At 49.8% G+C, this 26,550-nt stretch overlaps 1 protein-coding gene across 19 annotated transcripts in view; it reads right to left on the bottom strand.

The window, feature by feature from the left end:
- The window catches only part of NFASC (neurofascin), a 180,644-nt gene that overhangs the window by 136,372 nt on the left and 17,722 nt on the right, over positions 1-26,550 (bottom strand). The window contains exon 1 of one of the 19 annotated variants that reach the window (XM_081825077.1): positions 5,787-6,177. The exons of 17 other annotated variants lie outside the window; for them this stretch is intronic. The gene's annotated coding sequence lies outside the window, so the exon portion shown is untranslated. Of the gene's footprint in view, positions 1-5,786; positions 6,178-26,550 lie in introns of those variants that run through there. One more of the 19 variants, XM_081825087.1, reaches the window with a different exon arrangement.

Here is a 26,550-nt window from a genome sequence, read left to right as displayed (position 1 = left end):
AATTCATTCAAAAGAACCCCTGAATTCTAGGAGAGTAGCTTTCACACCCACCTTGATGCAAAGAATGGCAGCAACAGTGGTAACAAAGCCAGCGGCAGGAGAGAGGCCAGTTCATTTGCCTGTCCACCTCCACATTACCCAGGGTCTACCTCCTGGAACCCCACAGCCATTTCTCATGGTTGAGAGTCATCCCCCACATCTTGAGCTCTGCAGGCATAGGCCAGAATTCCCCAAACCTCCTCTCCCTACCATTTCCCTAGACTCAGTGCCAAAGCAAAGGGAAGGGAGGGATCTTTCTCCTGTCACAGACTCAAGGTGTATCACGTTCACACACCAGGTAAGAGTAGGCTGAAGGGTTCGAGAAGGACGGAGAGGGTGCAGAGACGGGAGATCCCCTGGCAGGGGCCATGCCCGTGCGGGAGTCTCAAATAACTTATTCTCCCCTGAGGCTTATCAAACCCTAGCAGTGACACAAAGACCATACTGCACACACATGGATATCTAGAATGGGCAAATCAATCTACAGTGACCGAAAACTCCTCTGGTGGTTGCCTGGGGCCAGGAGCTGGGGGGAGGCTGCCTGCAGATGGGATGAGGGCATTTTCAGGGGTGATGAAATAGTCTATAACTTGATTGGAGTGGTGGTTACATGGGTATATACATATGTCAAATCTCATCTGACAATACCCTTAAAATGAGTACATTTTATTGAATGTAAATTATACTCCAATACAGTTGATTTTAAGAGTGAAAAAAATAAAAACACTAAGAGCTCAGGTAAGAGACTCACACACTTTAGTAGTAATTTAGAAGGCAGATCTTAAAGGCTTAGGAAGGAAGACAATACATTCCAAATGACTGTGTATTTATCAGGCAATTCTCCATGGAGTCTAAAGGGCCTGCAGAGCCCTCTCCCTCCACCTCTCCCCCCACCCTCTCCCCCCAACCCCAGAATTTCAGAGTCAGGCAAACAAAGACTCCATCAGACCTCTCCTCAAGCCGCTGGAAGTTGAGTTCCAAATGCTCCTCAGAAGTAGTTAATCACATCCTGTCTTGGTTGGGGATTTGTGGAGGGGGGAACAGGGCGGCTGGTACCTACCATTGGCTCTTGGTGTGTGCTTAGGCCCATTACCATGTCACTTACAACGTCCTCTCCTACAAAGAGTCCCCAGCAGGGGAGCCGAGGGGCGCCAGGAGAGAGAAAGCCCTGAGAACAGCCGGGAGATTGGGAGGAGTTATTCCTACAGATTGTACAGGTTTCTGGCTCTCAGGCCTCTGGTCCATCTGCAAACATTTTGCAGACTGTTCCCTAAAAAACAGACTGTTTTTAGGGAGGAGAAGCACTTTAGTTATTTTTTAAAAGATTTATTTATTTATTTATTTGACAGAGAGAGAGACAGAGAGCTCAAGCAGAGGGAGTGGCAGGCAGAGGGAGAGGGAGAAGCAGACTCTCCGCTGAGCAGGGAGCCCAGCGATGCAGGGCTCGATCCCAGGACCTGATCTGAAGGCAGATGCTTAACTGACTGAGCCACCCAGGCACCCCTTTAAATTAAGTAGCTTTTTTTAAAAAAAAATATTTTTATTTATTTATTTTAGGGAGAGAGAGAGAGTGCGTGCACAAGTTGGGGGGGGAGCAGAGGGAGAGAGAAACTTAAGCAGACTCCGCACTGAGTGTGGAGCCTGATGCGGGGCTTGGTCCCAGGACAGGACCCTGGGATCATGACCTGAGCCAAAATCAAGAGCCGTCCGCTTAACTGACTGAGCCACCCAGGTGCCCCCGGGAAGAGAAGCACTTCCACTTTCTAATACTGTATTATTTGGGCACCTCCAGATTCCTCATTCTGTTTTTTATTCCCCTTCTTTCAGCAAAATATAGTGTATTCTCTGGCATGTGTGGTCTGTGGGAAGCTGACGGCTTCAGCAGTGTGACTGCACTGCTGGCCCACCCTGGGGCCTGACAGGTTCAAGGTGGGGGTCTCCCCTCTTCCCTTCAGAGATCCACAGCCAGGCAATGGGGGGGTTAGGGGGAAGGGACATGAATAGGACACTTGGGTTTGTTCAGAGTCAAAAATCCAGCTCCAGATGTGTCTGCATTCAGATGTGTCTGCATTAATATCCCCTGTCCAACCTACCTTCTTCTAGAGGATATGTGATTCTAGGAAAAACAGACCCACACTCAAATCCTGACTCTCCCACTCAATCACTATGTGACCTTAGGCAAGTCACTCAACCTCTCTGTTTCCCCTTCTACAGACAGAATGGGGATTGTGTATCTGACTCATCCGGTTATCGAAGGGACTGAGTGAGGAGATATATCAAAAGGATAGGGCAGTGACTGGGGGCAGCCAGAAAGCATTATGTCACCCTCCTCCACTCAACCCCCTCATTCTGACCCTGCTTAGTCTGGGGCAAAGTGGGAAGTTACCTCTCCTTTTCAAAAATGATCGTGGCCGTGGGGTGGACTCTATCACGGGTCCCAGCTTTAAGCTTCCTATACCAGAAGGAAAGCATGCAGCATTCACACGGAAATGAAAACGTGGGTCCTTCAGTATTTCTAAATGTCAACAGATGTTTGCTTTGGGCATGCAAAGTGTCCTCGGATCCCGGAGAAGTCTAAACTGGACAATGTTCAGCCCAGGGACAAGGCAGAGGCGGGAGAAGGAGAAGGCTGCTGGCCGAGAGAGGGAGGGACCTGGGGCAGAGACACACAGGCCAGGAAGCCAGAAAGATGGAGAGAAGGAGGTGGACGCAGGACGCTGGGCTGGAGGTGCAGCAGCTGGAACTGGAGAGCCTGTCACCAGGCAGAAGGGGGGCAGAAGAAAGCCCTGACTCAATCCCAGGCCCCTGAGCAGCAGGTAATGGCTGAGCTGTGAGGAAGACCCGCCAAGTCAGACACGTAGACTAAACCAGAAGTGGACTCTTACTTCTACAGAGCCCAAGATAAATGGGGCTGAATGCAGCCCAGGAAGCAGAAGTCCTGGACCTTGAGCATCTGGCCTCACACCGGCTCCTGCAGCTAAAGGGAGTGGCAGCAGGACGCAGCTGCGTTATTTACCCTGAGCCAAGGGCAGGAGCAGAGGACCAAGCTACCAGCACTTGATGAGGCCACCTGCCCGACGTAGGCCCGGGCCCCAGTGTAAGACCGAGCGGGGCGGCGTGGGAGAGAGACCAAAGTGGCTGCATAGCCCCGGACCGAGGGGTCTTCTTCCTCCGTCCTGTGCTAAATGACGTCATGGATTCATTCATTTATCTTCACAAAGTCCAAGAGACAGGTACTACTGATGTCACTCTTGACAGCTGAGGACACTGGGAGGTCAAGCAGCTCAGGGTGGAACTTGGACAGGAAGCCAGGCAGCCTGATGCTGGAAGCCATGTGTCTGACCTCTACCCCACACTACCTCCAGGCGCTGGTGCACCATTCCTCCCTGCAGCAGATCAAGGGGGGAGACATCATCCACTCTTCTCTGCGGCTGCCCCCGTGGTACAGATCCGGGTGACACAGGGCAAGAAATGGGGTGAGTAGCCCTGTAGCTGCCTGGCTAAAGGAGCCCGCGTCCTACCCAGGTGGATCGCCAGTCCCACCTCCGCTTGGAAAGCCCCCAGCAGTGGTCCCTAAGCACATGGGAACTACAGACACTTGCACCCTCTGGAAGGGGACCGGTTCCAGGAACAGAGCTCGAGCAAAGCCAGAGATTTTTCTGGGTAAAGAGGCACATCTGACGGGAAGGCCAAAATGAAAAGCCTATTAACCCACAAGCTGCTCCAGAGCTCCTAGGGGTGGCTTCCCTCTCTTGGCTTCCTCTCCCTACTAGAGAATTCTCAGCACCATCCCCCACCTCCCAGCCTCTTTTCCAGATCCCAAATCCCAGCTGGCGTGCCCAGAGGCTGCTGGTTGGTTATGCCCTGGGCCACTAATGCATGGTCCAGCATCTCTCACAGCAGATCCCTCCAGTGGTCATCAATCCAGAGTCCAGCCTGCAGGAAGGCCCCCTCCTGAGGCACTAGATGCTTCTCAAAGATCTCCAAGAAAGATTCCACGTGGCCCTTCTCACTGTCAGGAAGTCCTCCTTTGCATCTGACCTCAATCCTTCCTGTGGCCTCCAAAACAAAGCATCTGTTGCCTTCTATGGGGAGGCAGCCCAGCACAAGGGCTCAAGAGTTAACAGGGTCTTGGGCTGGGGAGGGCGACTGGCTTGGTCATGGACAGTGTGACACTGGGCAACATGCTTAACTTCCCTGGGTCTTGGTTTTCTCGATTCTAAAAGGACAGTAGCATGGGTTACAAGAGACAACAGACGTCAAGAGCTCGGAGGATAGCCTATCCCGGGAAAAGCTCTCAGTGAGCAGTCGCCTGTGACAGTTGCGATGGCTCTCCCATCCCTGGGGAGAGGCCACCTTGCCCACCCCTCCTGGTACACACCAGGCTTGTCTTCTTGAGAGGGGCGTGCCCACAGCATGACTCAGCCTGCCTGCCTCTCTGAGGAAGACCCTTGTCTCTGCTCCTGGACCTTCCAGGAACCTCCCAAAGCAACTGACAGCCACATAGTAGTCATTAGGAACCCCTGAAAATCTTGGTGGAAGATGCTGGGTCATTCCTCCAGGCCAGGTGCCCAGGCAGGGCTGATCACACACACACCCCCCCCCCGCCCCCAGTCCCACTCCTGACCTCCAGCTGTTTTGCTAGCTCCGGTGCCCTGTGTTAGTAGAAGAGCATCCAGCCTGGCACACACATCACAGGAACAGTGCTCCTAGGAGCAGGCAGATGCTTCTAAAAATAGTCGCCACCTCTTCAGACCGTGGGAGGGGAAGGGAAGCGAGTGCCCACAGTGCCTGCAGGAGTGGAGAGCCCAAGGAGGAGCTACAGTTCTCCAATCCAAACAAAAAGTTTAAGTCACTGGGTCCAAGCGCTGCCGCAGGGAGCCATGAGGAGTGCTGGAGAGACAGTCCCTGCCACCGGCCCCCTTCTCCCTCCCAGCTTATAGCCAAACCAGCCCACAGCCCCTCAGAGCTGGCTTGAGATGGAAACGTGTCCCAAATCAGGGGAACTCCAGGCCAGAGCCACTTGCAAAGGCCAAAGGGAGCACCATTAGCTCCTGACAGAGCCAGGTGACCCAGGCCTGCCTGGGCCCCGGCTTCCCTCTTGTTTTGGTTCAACTCTAAGTGAAAGGGAATCAAGACTCCCTGAATCAAAACTAGCTCTGCATCCCTAGAAGAGTGGAGAGCAAAATGGCCTGTTCTCACTTCTTCCCAACCAGCAGCTTCTGCATCCCTGGACTGAGATCCAGAGATGCCAAGACTAAGTCGGATAGGCTCTGCTGGAAGGAGAGGGCTATTTGGGGATGGTGGGGACCAGAGCCAAGGGCTGAGGGAGAGAAAGGGAAGGGCTCGGGAGGACTAACCCAGAGGGACAACAAGTCCCAGAGTTAATACGGGCTTTGCAATCAGATGCGCAGCCTGAGTCCCCTCTGACAAATGCTCCTCAGCCTCTCACTTCCCCAGACACCCTTCCGACCAGAGCTCCCCTGCGCAGCCTTGCCAGGGTGTGGGCGCCTCATCCCTTGCCACTCTTCCTCCAAAACTGAAGCTAATCCCTCCTTATTGCTTCTCTCCCTTCTGGCCTGCTTGCTTCATGTTCCACATCCTAACACCAACCCAGCCCGCTCCCTGGCTAGAAAGCTTCTTGCAGATCTTGCCCACAAACACAACTCCAGCACCTTCAGGAAACAAGGCACCATCCCAACACAGGCCACTTCGGAGTCTGGGAGGGCCAAAGCAGAAGGACTCACCTGGAAGGAGGAATGGGGTGGGGACAGGAGGCCGGGAGTAGGGTAGAGGTGACCACCCCACCTCTCTCCTGCACGTGTCGTGCTCCAGTTCATCCAGTGTCTTCTCACTCTCCCTCCATGGGGACAGGTGGGGATGGAGAGCTAGGCATCTCTCACGACCCAGGCCATTCCAATGGGCAGACAGAGGCCTGAGCAAAAACCCCAGCTAGACCTTCCCCCTGGATGCTGGCCTCAGAGCAAACACAGCAGCTCTGCCCCGGGGCGAATCAAAATAATTCCTGGCTTCCCTGCTCCTTGCCACCTCCCACTTGCCACCTCCCCAGCCCTCGGTGGCATAAACAGGGCTTTCTTATCTCAAGCCCACCACGTCCTCTGAAAGTGCTGTGAATGGAATCCCACACAATACACTTGTTTATTAATAACCACTCAGCCTCCCGCCCCCCACCCTGGCTTGCTCATTCGCTCACCGCCGGGTCCCCCTCATGCATAATGGAGGAGTTATGTGGCCCATGACACAAGCCGGGCTGTGCTGCTCAGGCTCCGAAGGAATAGATGGACAGAAGTACCAGGCTGGGCCAGGCTCCCCAAGGCAGGGGTGGAAGGAGGAGCAGACCCCTTGGTTAAGACTAGAAGATGTAATGTTCTGTGGGTGGTATCGACCCCCCCATATACACACCCTACTCGAACCCAAGCCAGGATGGCAGTGGGTTGTGTAAAATTTATTCAACACCCACCCTGCCCATCCAAAGCCCAATGAAGGACGAGGGCTCTCACAATGTCAACTTCAGCCCGCTGGTCCACTTCTGCTCTAGGGCCTCAGGACAAACCACTCTCTCTTCTGCTCAACAGCCCATCGCACATTTGACTATCGACATGAGTGTACCCTCGCCTTCAGCATCCAGGTCTTCTCCAGACTACGTATCTCCAGTCCCTTCGGCTACCCCCCACGCAACTCCTTCCATTCCCTGCACCATCCTGTTCCCCCTACGTGGTCAAGCTTCTGAGGGTCAGGCTCTCTCTTAAAGTGTAAGGCCCAGTCCTCCTATTTTGCTGGTAAGAGTGGACCTTGCTAACGTTCTTCTGGAGGGAAATCTGAAAATGCATCTAAAATTCTTATGCCCTGGGGTGCCTCAGTGGCTCAGTCTATTAAGTCCACATCTGACTCTTGATTTTGGTTCAGGTCACGATCTCAGGGTCGTGGGATTAAGCCCTGCATTGGGCTCCATGCTCAACTTGGAGTTGGCTTGAGATTCTCTCTCTCCCTCTACCCCTCCCCCTGCTTGTGCTTTCTCCCTCTCTCTCAAAATAAATATATTTAAATCTTTTTAAAAAATGTTTATGCCTTGTTTCATAAATTCTACTTCTGAGAGTAGATCTTAGGTGAATAATTGAGGATAATGAGAATATGTAAGTCACACAAATGTTCATCAGAATATTGTTTGTAATGGTAAAAATTTAGAAACAATCTGAAGAGCCATCACTAGGGGAAATGATGAACTATGGTATGTCCATGGTTTGACAGGAAGTAGTGTGTAAAAATAAGGGTTCTGGAGCCAGACGACCTGGGTTCAAAATCTGGCTCTGCCATTTACTGGCTGTGTTACCTTGGGCAAGTTATTTAGCCTCTCTGTGCCTCATTCTCTTTATTTGTATAATTGGGGTAATGACAGTATCTATCTCAAGTTACAAAATTCAGTGAATGATAATGCCTGATGTATATGATAAATACCAAAAAAAAAAAAGGTTGGATTCTTATTACTATCATAAGCCATGAAATATTATATAGTTATTAAAGCAATGAAATAACATAGAACAATATTTTAATAGTATGAAAGATTATTCAGTGCAAAGAGCAGATTGCACAAAGAGAGTAAGAATGGCTCTCTCTGGGTGATGAAATGATGGATGATCTGCATTTTCTCCTTTGTGCTTATATCTATCTTCTAAATTTTCTGCAAAGAACATAAACTACTTTCGTGAATAAGAAAAGGTACGTGTGACCGTATGATGCAATCCCCAGCGCAGAACGCAGGCCAGCCCTGGTTCCAGATGCTGCCCTTCCTCTGGGGAAGCTCCGTGTGCACGGTCTCTCTGACCATCACATCACAGCCTCTCTCTGAGCTTCAAGTCCACAACACAGCCCCCTGGCCCTGGCTGCCCCCTGCCCCACACCTTGCCCCTAGCCTGGCCTTCTCCCAGGGGCTACTGTTGAGCCTTTTCTCTTGTCTATAATGAACATGGGTTAGTGGACTTTGTAAGGATGTGGGAAGGAGAGTTGAGAAAGCCCCAACCAGACTGGAAGGTGTCAGCCCTACGGTTCAGAGTCAGAGTAGGAGGGCACACCCCAGGTGGGGGCAGAGGGAGTCCGTTTTCCATATCAGCGGGGTAAGAGAGGGGTTAAGGGAGAGACCAGATTTATCCCACACTGAAGAGGAGTAAAAGGAGGTTAGATTCTGAGAAAATCAGGCAAGCATTCAGATGGGGGGGCCGACCCAGAGGGCAGGGCTGCCCCACTGCTTTGGAGTTCTCCTGGCTTCTGGAGGCTTCTTTGGAGGCAGCCACACTGGTCAATCCCTCAGAGCCAGCTGTGTCATAGCCCCCTTCTCAAGTGAGGACGACTGTCCCAGCGCAGGACAGCGAGTGGGGAAGGGTTGGCAGCCAGGGGGAGGGACGCAGTAGGGAGCAGGGAGAGCTGCTGGGGCTGGTCGGCCTGAACGTGGGTCACATCTGCAGAGGACGGCCCACACCAGCACGGGACGGCTGTGGTTGTGAAGACAGCTGGCTGCCTGCAGGAGAGCTCCATCTCGTCCCAGGTCCTAGGCAGCACTCCCCAGCCCCTGCAGGCTCACCCCCTGCCACCCACTGCCCTCCCCTGGGAGGACTGGTGTGCCAAGCTCCGCCCACCCACTCTGCCATACCAAAGAGATCCGCAATACGGTGATCTGGGGGACGGTTGACCTTGCCAGAGAGTGGCCAAGGGACTGCCGACAGGAATCAAGGGGACAGCGTGGGGCTGGGTGAGCCTGAGGCCCTCAAGCTGCAGTTGTTAACTGGCTGTTGACCGACCCGGCTAAGGGTCTAGTTTCCTCTCTGTGTGCATAATCCTCACTTCCCGAGATGGAAAGTGACTTCCATTACAACAGGAAACTTGCGGTATTTTGTCCGAAGGATTTAAGCAGAACCGTGGGTGGTCCGTGTCAGAGGAGCTGTAGAAATCCCAGCACTGAGTGGGAGGGCGCGTCTGAGGGCCCCTCCAGTGCTGAGAGCCCAGATCACACATTCATGGGGGGCTTGGGAGGGGAACGTGAGGAACCCCCCCAGCAGCATGGCCTGAGTCTGCACCCACTTGAGTCTGTGTGTGCCTCTGCGGGCGGTGGTGTGACTGCCTCGTGGGTGTGCCTACACGTGAGCATGTGTTTGTGAGCATGCGTGAAGGATATACCTGTGCATCCCTGGGAAGAGTTGCAGTTCCCAAGTGTATGGCTCCGTGAGTGTGAGCACTCTGCTTGGCTGTGTGCGTGTGTGTGAAAGTGTGATAGTGTTTCAGGGTATGCATATGTCTCCCTGCCTGGCTTGGTGAGCATATGGGTATGTCTGTCCCATAGTTTCTGTCTCGTATGCACGACTCATATCATTAGTGTGGTCCGACATGTGTGGGTACCTGTCTTGGTGAATCTACAGATGTTCCAGTCCATGTACGTGGCACTGACTGCATGCCTCCTTCCGTTTACAGGATGGTATCATTCCATATGTGCCTGTAAGTGTGAACTCGTGTGTGTGTGTGTGTGTGTGTGTGTGTTCAGTAAGTTCTCATATATGGGTATGTGTTTTTTTTTTTTTTTTAAAGATTTTATTTATTTATTTGAGAGAGAGAATGAGATAGAGAGAGAGCATGAGAGGGGGGAGGGTCAGAGGGAGAAGCAGACTCCCTGCCGAGCAGGGAGCCCGATGCGGGACTCGATCCCGTGACTCCAGGATCATGACCTGAGCCGAAGGCAGTCGCCTAACCAACTGAGCCACCCAGGCGCCCGGGTATGTGTTTTGATGTGTGGGTCTCTTGGTCTCAGTGCATGTGTTTGTCCTGGTTCCTAGATGTATGTACGTCTACCTTGATGTGTGTACTACGTCTGTGCTTCTCCTTATGTGTGGGTCTGTGTGTGCAGAAGCAGAAGCCAGAGAGGGTTGGGCATTCGCATCTGCGAATTACCCTGTGTTACCAGAACGCTCTCCAGTCAGGAACAATACTAAATGACTTGTCCACCTGCAAACCCTTCAGGGGCTCCCTGTTCCTACAGAATAAAATCCACCTCCCCCCTGCAGACATCTAGGAAACTCCTTGTCAGCATCCAGTAATCTGACTACACTTGCTTTTCTCCAAATGCCTGGAACAGCCTACCTCCTCTTCTGCTTTTTATGTTTCTTTTCCTAGAGTTCCCTTATTCCACTTCTGCTCAACAGAATCCTACTCATCCTCTAAGGCCCGGGGCCAATGCCACCTCCTCCAGGAAGGCAATGCCGCCCTCTGGCTGGACATGAACATCCTGCCTCTAGCTCCCAAAGCACATTATGTATATCCTCACTAAGCACAGACCTCGTCCTCCTTTCATTGCAGTGATGTGTGCAAGTATTTTCTCCCCTACAGGATGATGAATAACACATAGTTAGCGACTCCGTGCTGACTTTTGCAGGTCCCAAGGTGCCTGGTTCCATGCCTGGTACACAGAGACCTGCAGTAAATGTTTACTGAACTACATGACTTGAGTTTGGCTAACCAGCAAGCTGAACATGGAAAGAGCACTCACTGCCCTGGGCAAGCACAAGACATAGGTCTGAGAGTCTCCAGCCCTAGTGTGCTATAGGGCTAGGAAAAGCCACTTACTCTCCTTGGACTCAGGCTCTGTGTCTGAAGGAGCCTCTTCTAGGAGCAAATGCCCAACGTCAAATGGGACAGCTCTGCTAGCTTCCTCGTTCTTGTGAAGCAGTTCCCTAAGAACTGATCTCTCTCAGAGGCTAGGCACAGCTCCAAAAGCCTCATCCACCATGACGTTCATATGGCTGACTGCTGCAGCCAGGACAAAATCCAATGACCAATTTTCCTTTAGCACCTTAAAAGGCACACTCCAAATCCCAAGGTTCTCTCGCATAAGCTGAGCTTTTGTGCTGTAAAGATGCAACTCACTGGCCAGATCTCCAGCCTCTGGAGCTGAGCAAGACCCTGGCTGCTGCTGGTGGGGCATGGAGCAGGTAGCACTTTCCAAGACTTGGTGCCAAGAGAAAGATCACCTGAACAAAGATGTAGATGCTTACACTGCCCTTGAAAAATACAGCAATGTTTCACTCATAATTTGGGGGCAAACTACCAGAAAGTTTAAAACTTAACAAAAGAATTGAGATGACCAAATGTTGGTAAAAGACGTGGCACAACTGGAACTCTCATAGATTGTTGGTAGAAGAATAAACTGGCACAATCACTTCGTGAAACAGACAGTGTGTACTAAAGCTGGACATACTGATATTGTATGTCATAGCAGTATCTCTGGGTAGTCACCCAGTAGAAACCAGCACTTATAGATCCATAAAAAGATATGTTCAAAAATGATTATATTCAAATACATAAAGAATCACAAGAAGCCCTAAATAGCCAGAACAATCCTGAAGAACAACAACAAAGCAAGTCAGAGACTTGCATCTCCTGATTTCAAAACTTACTCTAAAACCATAAAACTATAGTAGTCAAATCAGTATGGTACTAGCATACAGACAGACATATAGACCAGGGGAATAGAATTGAGAGTCCTATACATCTACGACCAATTGATTTTTGACAAGAGTGCTCAATGGGGAAAGAATGGTTTCCCCTCAATGGGGAAAGAATGGTTTCTTTAACAAATGGTGCTGGGACAGCTGGATTTACACATGCAAAAGAACTGAATTTGGACCCCTACCTCACACCATATAAAAAAAATTAACTCAAAATGGATCAATCAACAACCTAACTATAAGAGCCAAAACCTAAAACTCTTAGAAGAAAACAAGAGGTAAACCCTTATGACCTTGGGTTTGATAACAGATCCTTACATGTGACACCAAAAGCATAAGCAACAAGAGAAAAAATAGATAAATTGGACTTCATCAAAATTTAAAACTGTGCATCAAAGGACATTATCAAGACAATGGAAAGACAACCTGAAGAATGGAAGAAAATATTTGCAAATCATACATCTGGTAAGCGTTTTTTTTTTTTTTTAAAGATTTTATTTATTTATTTGAGAGCGAGAATGAGAGAGAGAGAGAGAGCATGAGAAGGGGAGGATCAGAGGGAGAAGCAGACTCCCTGCTGAGCAGGGAGCCTGATGCGGGACTCGATCCCGGGACTCCAGGATCATGACCTGAGCCGAAGGCAGTCGCTTAACCAACTGAGCCACCCAGGCGCCCTGGTAAGCGTTTAATATCCAGAATCTGCAAAGAATTCCTAAAACTCAACAACAAAAAGACAAACAACCCAAATTTAAAAATGGGCAAAGGACTTGAGTAGACATTTCTCCAAAGAAGATATACAAATGGCCAACATGCAAATTTGGCAGTTCCTCAAAAAGTTAAACATAAAATTATCATACCAGCAATTCCACTCCTAAGTATACACCCAAAAGAATGGAAAACAGGGATGCAAACACATGCTTATAGACCACTGTTCATCACTGCATTATTCACAATAGCCAAAGGGTGAAAACAACCCAAGTGTCCGTGGATGGATGAGTGGCTAAATAAAATGTGGTATATCCATACAATAGAATGTTATCCAGCCATAAAAAGCAATGGCATTCTGATACACACTCCAATATTGATGAATCTTGAAAACATTATGCTAAGTGAAATAAGCCAGACACAAAGGGACAAATCCTGTATGATTCCACTTATAGGAGGTACGCAGTGTAGTCAAATTCATAGAGACAGAAAGTAAATTAAAGGTTACTAGGGGCTGGGGAGCAGGGAATGTGGAGTTGTGCTTAATGGCCACAGAGTTTCTATTTGGGGTGATGGAAAAGTTTGGAAATAGATTGTAGTGACAGTTGGATAACATTGTGAATATACTAAATACCACTGAATTATACATTTTAAATTGTTCAAATGGCAAGTTATATATATATATAATATAAACATAAAATACATATATAAAAATATATGTAACATACATAAATATAAAATATATATATTTACTGTAATTTGTTAAAAAGTCCCTGCAACATCCTTCTCTGCTTTGCTGTCAAATTCATCAATATCTCGCCCCAAGTAAATGACTGTGGGAATAAATGAGACAAAGATGTGAAACAGGTTTCAGAAGCGCTATTTCCCCAGAGGGGGATATTCTTCAAACCTTGGAATGAGTTACTGAGGTTACAGAGTGAGAGAGGATCTATTCTTGACTCTGAAATTCCACTGACCTTGTCATCCTCTTCCCGGGCCCCGGGTGTAAAGTGGGGACAGTGTCAGCAGCCTCCAACCTAACTCTGAAATCTTCTAAGAGCCAGCCTAGCTGCTCTGACCCCCACCTCCCCTCCGGGCCTCTCTAGCTGTCTTTAGTCTCACCCCCTTCACTGCTGACTTCAGCTTTTTGAACGAGGAGGAAAAACACCACTACACAGTAGGTCAAATAGACCCAGGACATTGGCCTAGGGGCTTTGCCCAAAGCTTCTTTGCCAGACTTCCAAAGCTGGCTACAATATTTAGCCTTCAAAGGGAAGCCCTGGTCATGCAGGCTACAGCAAGAGATAGGCTATTTAAAAAAATTTAAAACTCAACTCACCAACGTAGCAGTTCACCCAGACTTCTCACCAGCCTCCCTTCTCCTCATCATCCCCGAAGATGGAGAATGCCCCCCTCCCAGCCTGTAATAACCTGTCTTCTAACCCTTATGAAGATGGGGATGCTGTTCTAAGCCTTTGGGCTCCCCCACTGACCTCTCTCCTCCCCAGCAGCTGGGCAACACTATTTTGTGTTAACCATCCAACTGCATGCTTGGGCTATAATTTGAACTTCATCTTCTTTTTTTTTTTTTAAAGATTTTATTTATTTATTTGAGAGAGTGAGAATGAGAGAGAGAGAGAGAGAGCATATGAAGGGGAGAAGGGTCAGAGGGAGAAGCAGACTCCCTGCTGAGCAGGGAGCCCGATGTGGGACTAGATCCTGGGACTCCAGGATCATGACCTGAGCTGAAGGCAGTCCCTTAACTGACTGAGCCACCCAGGTGCCCCTGAACTTCATCTTCTTAAAATTCCTAAAATGCATATCTTTCTTTGATTTCCTGGAGGTGTCCATAACTCAATAACCATTCACATCATCTTTTTATTGTATGCCCATAAAGCCTTCTGACTGATCATTTAAATGAACACACCAGAATTTATACATTTAAATGAGCGCCGTCTCTTTCAAAGCTGTCCCCTCGGGAGGCTATAGCCATATTGCAACAATGTGCCCGCCCATGCTTAGAACATTTCTGTAGCTTCTCTTTTGGAAGTGCTTTCAAAGCCTATAGCATATTCTTTTGATGGGCCCCCATGGTGGCAAATTTCTATCCTATGAGGGTAGATTTTATTTTTTTTTTCTTAAGTTCAAAGATTGGGCCAAGAATGAAAAAGACAGTGGGTGATGCAGTTGGGAATACTGTTTCATGTCAAAAGCAAAGAATGATTATCAAGGAAAGATCTCTGAAGACAATTCCCGGGGAGGATAAAACAAGGTTCTGAGCACTGATACCATTGCAGGAACAAATGTGCAGCCCCCAAGCGGCTTTTGGGGACAGCCTATGTGTGGGTGCACAAGATCTGGTAACATCATTAGACACAATCAGAAATTTGTTGTGTCCACTCATGTCACTGCGTCTTGACCAGGGGCTAGGAACCAGAAACTTTCCCAAAGTGGCTGCCGAATGTCATAGCCTGGAGTGGGCATAGGGAGCAAGCTGCCCCCCTCTCAAAAGAAGATGGTGTCTGAAAAAAAACGGGGACATCTGGGTGGTGCAATTGGTCAAGTGTCTGACTCTTGGTTTCAGCTCAGGTCATGATCTCAGAGTCGTGCGACTGAGCCCCACGTTTGGCTCCACACTCAGCTTGGAGTCTGCTTAAGACTCTCTCCTTTAGGGCAACTGGGTGGCTCAGTAGGTTAAGCATCTGCCTTTGGCTCAGATCATGATCTCAGGGTCCTGGAATCAAGCCCCTCATCGGGCTCTGCTCAATGAGGAGTCTGCTTCTCACTCTCCCTCTCTGTGCTCTCTTTCTCTCTCAAATAAATAAATCTTTAAAAAAAAAAAAAGACTCTCTCCCTCTCCCTCTGCCCCCCCCCCCCAAATAAAAAATATTTTTTAAAAAGAAGAAGACAGGGTCTGGCATGTGCAAAGAAGTGGGTGAAGTCTGGCAGTTCCTCCATAAGTTAAACATTGAATTATCATGTGACCCAGAAATTCCACTCCTAGGTATATACCTAAAAGAACTGAACACAGGTGCTCAAACAAAAACTTGTAAACAAATGTTCATAACAGCACTATTCACAAGAAACAACCCAAATATCCATCCACAGATGATGGAACAACGAAAAGCTCACACATTATATGATTCCATTTATATTAAATATCCAGAACAGGCAAATTGGTAGAGATACAACAGAAGAGATTCGTGGTTGCTAGGGGCTAGGGGGAAGGGAAAATGGGGAGTGACTGCTTAATGGGTACGGGATTTCTTTTTGGGGTGAGGAAAGTGCTCTGGAACCAGACAGTGATGATGGTGCATGACACTGTGAATGGACTAAATGCCACTGAATTGTACACTTTAAAATGATTAAAAAGGTAAATTTTATGTTATGTGTACTTTATCACAAAAAAGAAGGAGAAAGCAGCAAGCAGAGTTTCCGTGCTCATTCCTGGCAGGAAAGTGGTATGCGAAGGGCAGGGGTGCGGGCCCTGGTTGTGAGCATTCTCAGGCAGCAGGGTTGAGGCCTTCACAGGGAGAAGAGCAGAGAGGGTGGTGCAGGGACACTGGCCCACAAACCAGTGACAATCAGCCATGTACCTTGGCCCTTCACCTCAGCAGTACTCTCAAACCCATAATAAACCGCTTCTCAACAAGAACTCAAGAGAGCCATGTGTGGAAAAAGATCCCCTATGGGGAGAGGCAGGGACAGTTCCCAAGATTAAGCCAGGGAAGGACATTTCTAATACAGCTGGTTTTCCTGTCAACTCTAATCTCTGCCTACAGCATCATGACCATCTGATTAGGACATCACTGCCATCTCTTCTGGGCCATCAGGGCTGTAAGCCTCTGGGCTGGGGAGGGGGCAGGGAAGGAGAGTCCTTTCCCTGGAGATAACGCTCTTCTTTCCACCAGCAGCTGCTTGTCATGAGGGCAACCCAGGTCACACTCCTCTGCAGGGCACCGCCCCTCCGTCCCCAATTCCCCAAGAGGGCTCCCAGATGCTCCCGAGGCGTATCTCCATCTCTGGCTCCAGGCTTTGTTGGGGAAACTCACACCCCAGCCAGGCAGCTGAGGCTGGTCTCCAACCACCCGGCCTCCTTGGCAGCCTCTAGCTTAGGGGCATATTTTCCTAATCTTTGTGCATGAGGATTTACAAATTCAGAGAACAGAGAAGACTCTTAGCAGCAATTACAAGACTAATAACATTAAGTCTTAAATGGTTATTACAGGCCCAGATCCCTTATGAGTCATGACAGCCAGTGAATCAGGGGAGCAGTGAATTGTAATGCATATGAAAAATAACTTTAAAAATTCAAAGGTCTCAATCACTGAGGCTCTGTGCAGCTGTTGGATCTGAGGGCTGGTCTCTGGGAAAGACTGGGAGAGAGAGCCCAGAGGCAGCCTGCGTGGTATAAGGACCTGCTCCTGACTCACAGGCCTCCTCCAGACCTCTCTTTGATTCATTCCACAACAAAGCACAAATATTTACTGAGCACCTACTATGTGGCACCTTGGAGCTTACGGGATGGTGGGGAGGACAGGCTTGCCGGTTGGCTGCGTGCTCCTGGCATCTTCCTGCCCACCGAGGCCAGGAGGACAGAATGAAGGGTCAGCTGCTGTAGCCAACGATGGCAGAGCCAAGAATGACTCACCGGGGAGCTAAGGCTGGGGAAGGCCCTGCCCAGCTGCCCTGCTGGGGCGGATCTCTGCGGGGATGAGGGCACCTAGCGCAGTGACAGGGTTAGAAGACAATGCGTTCAACATGCTGGCAGAGGTGCAGCGAGTGTCAGACAGGCTGGCAGAAGACACAGCGCTTTGAGTGCCTGCAGCAAGAGGCCTGGTGGTCTCTAGTGGTCAGGAAGCCAGGGGGTGACCCCTGGAGAGAGTCAGGCTTTGGCCCCGGTCACCCCCCTGCCCAGGGCCACATGGGGCTGGGGAAGGAGCCCCTGCAGCTGTCGAGAGCCCAGAGTCCCCACCCCGAGAGCAGGCACGCTGCAGGCCACAAAAAAGTTCCTGAGACACACACAAGAAAACCCGAGGGGGAGGGAGAGCGGAGCCGGGAGGAGAGGCAGTTCTGAGAGACGACGGTCAGGCCCGACCACCAGCAGCCCACCCGTTGCCACGACAACGCCCTCCTGCGGGGCATCCAGGAATAAATTATTGATCGTGGACACTGCTTCCCCGCCTCCCCAAAGCCCCCAGTGCCCTCTTGGCCACCACCATTTCTCTCCCCTCCTCCACCTGTTCTGTATTTGCCTGGAAGCTAGTCCCTCTGAAACCAAACAGGAGCCCAAAAGAATCACAAGTTCCCCACCACCCCCACAGCCCCCAATCTCCTCCCGGCCTCTCTGCCTCCCTCACCATTATGCATCCTTGCTGCTCTGCCCCCCCTGCTCTGGGCGGAACTGGGCCCCCCTCCCCCAACTCATCTGCTGAAGTCCTAACTCCCAGTACCTCAGACTGTGACTGAGTTGGAAGATGGGGTACGTTAAAGAGATCATTAAAATTAAGGTAAGTGACATCGTTAGGGTTGGCCTGAATCCAGTATCACTGGCGTCCTTATGTGGAGAGAAGATTTGGACAGAGACATGTACAGAGGGAAGACCGTGTGAGGACACGGGGATAAGACAACCATCTACAAGCCAAGGAGAGAAGCTTCAGAAGAAGCCAACCCTGCTGATCCTTTGACCTTGGGACTTCCAGCCTCCAGAACTGTGAGGAAGTAAATTTCTGTTTGTTTAAGCCACCCAGTCTGTGGTCCTTTGTTATGGCAGCCCAAGCCGACTAATCAATACCCCACCCAAGTAGGACCCTCTTAAAGCCAGCTGTTGTTTTGGGGTGCCCAAACAGACCCAACACATCATCTCAGCAGCAGGGCCAGAGAACTGTGAGGTCACTGGTGTTCACACAATGGGCTTCAGGCGCCTGGGGCTGGTGGGCAGGGCACGTGAGAGGCAGGCCAGCTCAGCCAGAAAGCAGCCAGCAGGCCTGGAGCTGGGGAGTCAGGGGCAGGCGGTGCAGGAAACTGCAGTCCTGGGTTCCTCTGCTCGGGATGACCAGAGCACACTCGTCCCACTCCTCAGGGTCCAATCCCTACCCTTAGAGAACCCACAGCTGAATGAAGGCAGGACCTGCATGAGACATGGGATGGGAAGAGCTAGAAGCAGCCAAGACCCCTGGCCCAAAGTGGGTGGATGTCAGGGCCTATTCTGAGAAAGACGGAGCACCCACGATCCGGAGTCCAGTACATAAAACTGTGAGGGGAGATCTGTAAGTCACGCGATAAGCACCGGGGGAAGATGTGGAGAAACGGGAACCCTCATGCATGGCTGCTGGGGACGTAACATGGTGCGGCTGCAGGGAACACGGTTGGGCAGTTCCTCACAAGTTAAATACAGAATGACCCTAGGGCCCTGCAATTCCACTCTGAGGTAGGCACCCAAAAGATTGAAAACAGGTACTCACAGAAGCACACACACACATTTTCATAGCAAAACTATTCACAAGAGACAAAAGATAGAAAGAACCCGAAAGTCTATCAGCAGATGAAGAGAGAAACAGCTTGTGGTCTAGCCCCACAATGGAATAGTATTCAGCCATAAAAAGGAACGTGGTCTTGACACCTGCTACAACACGGATTAGTGAAAACTAAGTGAAAGGCGCCAGACACAAAAGGCCCCACAGCGTATGATTTCCTTCATATGAGATGTCCAGAACAGATAAATCCATACACATGGCAGGTGAGTGGTTGCCAGGGGGTAGGGGAAGGGGACATGGGTAGCAATGGTCCAATGGATATGGGGTGTTCTGAGGGTGAACAAGTTTTGAAACTAGACAGAGGTGGTGGTCCTGCAACACTGTGAATCTACCAAATGTCACTGAACTCTTCACTTTAAAATTGTGAATCTTAGGTCATGCAAATTGTACCTGGATTGTTTTTTAAGTTAAGCACTAGGTGTATGGGAGGTCATTCTAGTCTCTCTACCTCTGTGTATGTTTGACTGTTATTTACACACACACACACACACACACACACACCCTTCTGCCTCTCTCCTTGGCACTTTTGTGGCCATCCCCATCAGGACTGCCCTCCTTCCCGTCTACCCCCTCCCTGATGTCCTTGACACCCAGCTTCCCCTGCGAAGCTCTGTCTGCAACAGCTCACCGTGGCTCTCCCACCTTGACTCCCCACACTATCAGAGAACAATGACTACACTTCCCCCGCCGTGTCCTTGTGAAGGTTAACAAGACAAACATTCACGAAAGGCCCAACAGAAATGGTCTTTAACAAATATTCTCCTTCTCCTTCTCCCTCCCTAGAATTTGTTCATGGCCAGTCCCAGTTACACGGTTTCCATTTTAGCTACCTCACTGGATGGTCCCACAGTATCTGCTGCGTGGCCAGTCATTTCAACAAGCAGAGGTTCCAGGTCTCACTGGGGTGGGAGTGGGGCCCCAGGCAGCAAAGGCTGGAGGGTGAGGTTGAGGCCGTGCTCAAGAGCAAGGCCGGGCTGGCACTGTGTCTCTCCTCTAAGCACTCTTCAGAGCAGCCCTGGCCTCTTCCCTTCCAGTTCTTGAGGGTAACTGGGTCTGATTTTCAGCCTGGAATTCAACCCTCCACAATGAGGTATCACTCCATCTCCCCCTATTCAACAGAGACCCTAGCCCTGAGGTGAGAGGTCTTCTCCCCTTTCCTCCTCCCTATGCCTCCTTAATCCTAAAGACCTCTCTCCTTTTTCTCCATGTGTTAAAATATCAATCTTTTGAAGATTTTATTTATTTATCTGAGAGAGAGAGAGAGAGCGATAGTGATAGAGAGAACATGAGCAGGGTAGAGGGCAGAGGGAGAGGGAGAAGCAGATTCCCTGCTGAGCAGGGAGCCCGATGCGGGACTTGATCCCAGGACTCCAGGTTCACCACCTGAGCCAAAGGCAGATGCTTAACCGACTGAGCTACCCAGGCGCCCCTCAGGATATCGATCTTTTATGGCCCACCTCAAAGTCTGCCTTTTCCACAAAGCCTTCCCCAAGGACTCTAGTCAATAACGGCCTTTCTCCATCCTCATCCCATCGCTGTCTGTCCATCGGTTCCCGTTATACTCAGGCATGTCTGAGCGTGGAATGGCGTGCTTGAGTCTTTTTCACACGTGTAAATCTCACTCCCATTGAGATTATCAGCTTGAGGAAGGGACTCAGTTCCATACACATGCTTTACCTGCCGAATGCTAATGCTGAGCTGGAGCAGTGGGAAAGGCCCATTGCTGGAGTCAGGCAGGCTGAGCACATCCTGGCTCAATCCCTCACTCACTGACTGAGCCTGAGTCCCAGCGGTCTTCATGCAGGCTCCCGGCCAGAATTCTCCCAGTGCTGTAAGGAGGCTCCAGTGAGGCCTTGCAGGTAAAAGAGTCCTGCCCAGTGTGAAGCAGGAGACAACGTGACACACGACTGTTAAAGCATGTGCTCCGTGACTGTTCGATGAGCTGGGTAAATGTGCTGTGCAACCACCCTCCAGGACTGCGGCTTCTCTGAAGGCAGTGGGTCTGGAAGAGTAGCTGGCAGCCCAGGGAGGTCCAGAGAGGCTTCGGTGGAAAACTGCTTCTCACCAAGGGCTCATCAGGGGGCTGAATGGCTCCTGCTCAGATGGGGTTGGGAGGGGACCCTGGAGGACTAAAGATTAGGGCTTCTGGCTAAACACACCATCTCCTGATCATCCCCTGCCAGTAGAGAGGAGCAGAAATGCCCCAGATCAGGCAGATCTGTGTGAAACTGGGACTGTGATTCCTTGGGTCACCAAGATGAATGCATCCCTAGAGGAGGGCTGACTGGCCTGGAAGAACACCGAAGGATGGTATAGTAGTGAAAGCAGACACTTGTCCTAAGGAGGAGCAACCAGAGGGTTAATCCCGGAGTGGCACACGCCCACCTGTCCAAGGATCCCCCCCGCCACAAATAGCAACATCTGCTGGGAATCCATATGCCATCCCACAGTGCAGGTAATTAGGTCAGCTTAGAGGATTTCCCAGGTCAGGAGGGTGGGAGGCGGCAACCCAACCAGCTCTAGTGTCTCAGTCAAGCTCCCACCAGCAGAGCTGGTCTCTTCCCCCACAAGACAGGCAGCCACCTACTGAGTGTCGGCCAAAAACTGAAGGAGCCTGGTGTGGGGGGAAAAAGAAAAAAGTAAGGCTACCCACGTGCAAGCCCCCACTCATAGGCCCCCTGGACAAGCCCCCTGCCCAAGGAACAGGACGAACAAGAGAGAGAACTCTTAAGGATTTTGGCTCTTGCTGTGTCTATGAGGAGGTCAGACAGAAAGGCTGGAGGGTGGGAGTAGGGAATGGTCAGCCTAATGGCCGTCAGTGAACAATCTAGCTGCAAGATTATGCTCATGGTCAAGTCTAGGTTTGAGAGACACTCAGGAAGCTTGCCTGGAGCCTCTTGGAAGAAAAAGCAGAAAAGGAGCCAATCAACTCTCCTGTAGCCTGTCTCTCTAGCTCTTCTCCCATCGCTTGGGAGGTGGGGGAGCTCCCCACCGCCAGCAGAGATCCAGGAGTGTGCCTAGCAGACGCTAATGGTGGGAGGAGGAGGCAGAAAGGGTGTGTCCTGAGAAGCCCAGCTGAGAAATTCGCTCACACCCTCCCCATGGGGGATTCCCTTCCCCCTTCTCACTCTCCAAGTGGGCAAGCCAAGAGCATCAGAGACTTCTCTCAACTTGTCAGTGAAATATGGAGCTGGCACGGGTTTGACACAATACCAGGAGGTATGGGGTGTGTGGACAGCAGTGTTTGGGACCCATACGTACACAGCAAACGTCTCCCCTAGACAAGCACAGAAGACAATGGAGTGGCTTAGGGTTATACACCCTATGCTTCAGTTGGCTTCATCTTAATGCACCCCAAAATAACAAGGGGAGCCAGTTACTGAGCTCTGCTAGAGAGAGATGCAGAAAGGTCTCTGCTGGGGCCCCAGGAAGCCAGTCAAGTCTAAATGGAGTAAATGGGACGGACGGACACACACGCGGACACACACACACACACACACAGGAAATGACCAAAGTTGAAAAGGATTAACATAAAAATATAAGCTAATGTGATTATGGGGAACTGAAAGCAATCAATTATCCGCAGTAAATGTTCAGGCCCAGGACAGCTTACTTCTGAGCCTGAGCGCATTCTAGGCTATCCACTTCTGATGTGGACTCCAAGTATATAAAAGCATTTGCTTTCAGCCTCAGCAAAAGACAAATGAGGAAGGTTAATCTGTGTAAAAATAAATGACATCCAATAGATCACTCCTAAACCAAATGTAGGTTGTAGATTATCTGGGGTTGGGGCTTTCTGTAGCATTGCTTTCCATCTGTTAAGGTGGTCATAAAAGCAGTGAGCCAGGCTTCGAGGAAATGGCACAGAGACAGTGTCCACTGATAGTGCAGAGGGGGCTTTGGCTGAATTGAGGTCTCAGGTGTGTCTCCAGCCCAAGTCCAAGGGCCTTTCCTCCAGACTAGGCCATCGACACCTCTTTCAAAGTTGCTGCCCCCTCCCCACAAACATGTAAGTAAAATTAGGCTGCCATACCAGCTAGCTCACCAGGCAAGCCTGGTGAGAGTCCCCATGGGGTCACAGCAGTGTTCCCGGAAGCCCTAGGACCAGGCCGCAAATTCATTCATCCATGGACTGACCTTTAGCAAAGATAACTTTTAGCTGGTGGGAGAAGAGAGGAGGGGGTCCTGACCATGTGGCCGCACTGGTTTCTGAGTCCCACTGGCAGGTCCCAGCCAGGAGGCCAACAGAGCAGGCCATCACCCCAGCCACTCGGGCAATAGCCTCTGCTTAAACACGCCCTAAGACACAGGGCTCCAACCTTGGGGGCTTCTTACTCCCCTTTCTATTTGGGGGCAGCTCTAATAGCTCAGGTGATGTCTAATGCCCCTTCCTACTCTACGATCTGGTGATTCTAACAGACAGTTCTTGGGTAAACTGGACAGAGTGGTGCTCTCTGATTGTAGTTCTGATATCTGGACTTTCGAAGAACATGTCTCATCCCATTTCCAACAACATTCTGTGGGGAACGGGGCACCCTGTGTCCCCTACCCTCAGCCAGACTATTATACTCTCCTGCTCTTCATCATGGTTTCCAGACCCCACACCATTCTAGAATCCCAGTGTGTCACAGCCAGAAGGACTCTGAGAGATCGTTCTTGTTATGCTTTCCATCCTTTATCTTGTGATCACCCTAAGGCAATGTTAACATAATTTGGTTACTTTTGCATGTTTTTAAGTTTAAAAATATGCCATTTTAGGTCAGCTTGTTATAATTTTTATCAAGTGTAGTTTAAATACAATCTTTAACAATGGCTATCACGTGCATAAATTCAACTTTCCCCCTCATTTGGCAAGTGGCACACATTGTCCAATTTAGTTCAGATTAACTAGAGAAGAAGCAACGTGATTTGTTAACACATTTGTAGATGTCATATTATATCACGTCAGCCCTGGGGATCCAATTCCATTAAAATAATTTAATCAAATGTTAATGTATAAAAATAGTCAAAAGCTGCTCTCACACCCTGAAGTTGGAAATTCTTATCCTTGGCGCTTTGGAAGTTTTAAATTTTCTTTCTAAAAGAAAGAAGCTTTCAGAGGGATTTATGTGCACTTCTCTATTACAGGTGTGGATGGTGTTTATTCCCAGTGAATGAAAATCCACTTTAAGTATAACGATCACTTTTTTGAATACTAGAAACATCTTGATGTCCTATATAAAAATTCTGGTCCAATGAATACAATCTGGTAACCATCATGTTCAGGCAAATTGGCAGAATTATTATTACTATCATTGTGCTCCTCGTTAACTCTATGAAGTTCCATATGTCTCCCATCTCCGTTCATGGCTCATTATGGATAAACTAAACAATAGATGGCTAAGAAGAAAAGCAACTAAAACCAAGAGGCCAAAATCAGCCCTGGGGTCACTGGGCAGTGCTTGGCACATAACATACCACCTGATCTCCCGGAACTCCTCATACCTCACATACTAGGACAGCTCCAGTCTGTTTCATATTAAGGAGGAGAAAATGGAATAAAGGTATTAATCAATTGAGCTGAAGTCAGATGCCATTTAGTCCTTGGAGAATCCCCAGAGCTTTAGAATCACAGGCTGGGAAAGGAGTCTTGTTTAACCATCACCTCACTTGGGGCTGCACTGAATTTTCTTTTCTGTTTTAGATTTTATTTATTTATTTGTCAGAGAGAGAGGTGGGGAGAGAGAGGGAACACAAGCAGGGGGAGCAGCAGGCAGAGAGAGAAGCAGGCTCCCCGCCCAGCAAAGAGCCCGATGTGGCACTCGATCCCAGGGCAGGGGGATCATGACCTGAGCTGAAGGCAGACGCTTAACCGACTGAACCACCCAGGTGCCCCCTGCACTGAATATTCTTATGAAGAAATCGAGGCCTAGGGAGAAGACTGAGCTGAGGTCACCTGGTACATCAGAGCGGAGCAAGGGTTGGTATCCAGGGGCCTGACTGAGTACTCTCCTCTTACTGTGCACCCAGAGCCCGTTCAAGGGTAAGGCAGTGTCAAGGGATCAGAAAAGATGAAGTGGGAAGTAGGGCCCCAGCACTCGGACTCTGTCCTGTTTGCCTGGTTACCCCACCCAGTGCCAGGCCCAGCTCTTTCCCCACGGGAGATACATGATAAACATTTATCATGTATCCCCGCTGAGCAATCGATCCCAGGGCCCTGGGATCATGACCTGATAGGTGACCAGGACATCGGCAATATATTTGAAACACTGGGCTGGGAATCCTGAGACCTGGGTTTGATCCCAGCTCTGCAACCAAAGAGTACTAAGACCATTACTGTTTTCCCTCAGGCCCTGTCTTAGTCTGTTCGGGCTGCTGTAACAAAATGCCAGACCACGTGGCTTGTCAACTAGAGAACTTTACTTCTCATGGTTCTGGAGGCTGGAAGTCCAAGCTCAGGGTGCCAGCATGATCAGGTTCTGTAACGACCCTCTTTTGGGCTACAGACTGCTGACTCCTCACTGTGTCCTGACTTGGTGGAAGGGGTGACCTGGCTCTCTAGGGGCTCCTTTATTATTGCAATTATCTCATGTACAAGGGCTCTGCCCTCATGACCTACTCACCTCCCAAAGGCCCCACCTTCAAATACCATCACCTTGGGCATATACATTTTGGGGGGATATAAACATTCAGACCATAGCAATCCCCTGCCTGCAAAAATGAAAGAGTTGATTCAGTGGCCCTGCAAGTGTGGTCCCTAAAGCAGCAAGAACAGCATCACCTGGAAACTTGTCAGAAATGCATCTTCTTGGGGCCACCCTAGACCTCCTGACTCAGAAACCATGAGAGTGAGGCCCGCCCTTTGTTCTGAGCCTGCATTCCCAGCCCTCCAGGGAACTCTGGTGCAGGTTAACGTCTGAGCATCACAGACTAGCCTGCCTTTCAGGTCCCCTGCAGCTCTGACAGTTTCCGGCCCAGCCTGCACAAGAAGGAGATGACGGTGATCTTCATGATGATGGCCACAGCCAACACCTGCTGACCCTTGGCAGCACCAAACACTCCTCTAAGCACTTCACATCAAATCATTCCATGCCCAGCAGATCTCAGTAGGGAGGCTCAGACAAATATGGTTGAGGCTGATGAGCCCAGGGATAAGGCCACATCTTCTCACCCAGTGGCTGCGGCCCTCTGAGCCTTGTTCAGAGGCCCAGAATGGGAGTCTAAGAAATAGGCTGGAAGCAGACACCAATTCAGATGTGTGCAAACACACAGCCTGTTCCCAGGCCAACTGGTCTCCCTGAGGACATACCTGCCCCCAGGCACTCCAGGACTCTCATCCCAACATGTCAAACCCAACTTTTGTATTTTGAACAATGCAGGCTGTTCAATAAATCATGGCCTGCGTGATGTTATCACTGATTATTTGGCTTATTAGCAGTGAGGGCAGGGGTGATCATGTTTCTGAGTTGTAGGTAAAGGATCAGAAGCTGGGCTATAGCCTGGCAGCAGTGAAACGTCCTGGGAAAGGGTGAAGGACCCTCCGTGACCCCCCGTCCTTATCCCCTCTGTCCCCTACAGCCAGCGTTAACAATGACACTCAAATCAGAACAAGACCAACTGAAAACACAGACATAAAATCTTAATGGTTGTCATTTCCAAGTGATTAGGCTTTCTGGTTTGTGGGTTGGTTTTTTTTTCTCCCCAAATTTTACAACTTTTACCTTTATAACCAGAAAATTAATGTTTAAGAAATAAAAAGTATGGATTTGTGTACTTTACTATAT

The sequence above is a fragment of the Leptonychotes weddellii genome, chromosome 6 (assembly GCF_054177405.1).
Source record: "Leptonychotes weddellii isolate Sample4059 chromosome 6, ASM5417740v2, whole genome shotgun sequence".
Lineage (NCBI taxonomy): Eukaryota > Metazoa > Chordata > Mammalia > Carnivora > Phocidae > Leptonychotes > Leptonychotes weddellii.
This window is presented reverse-complemented; position numbering and strand designations above follow the sequence as displayed.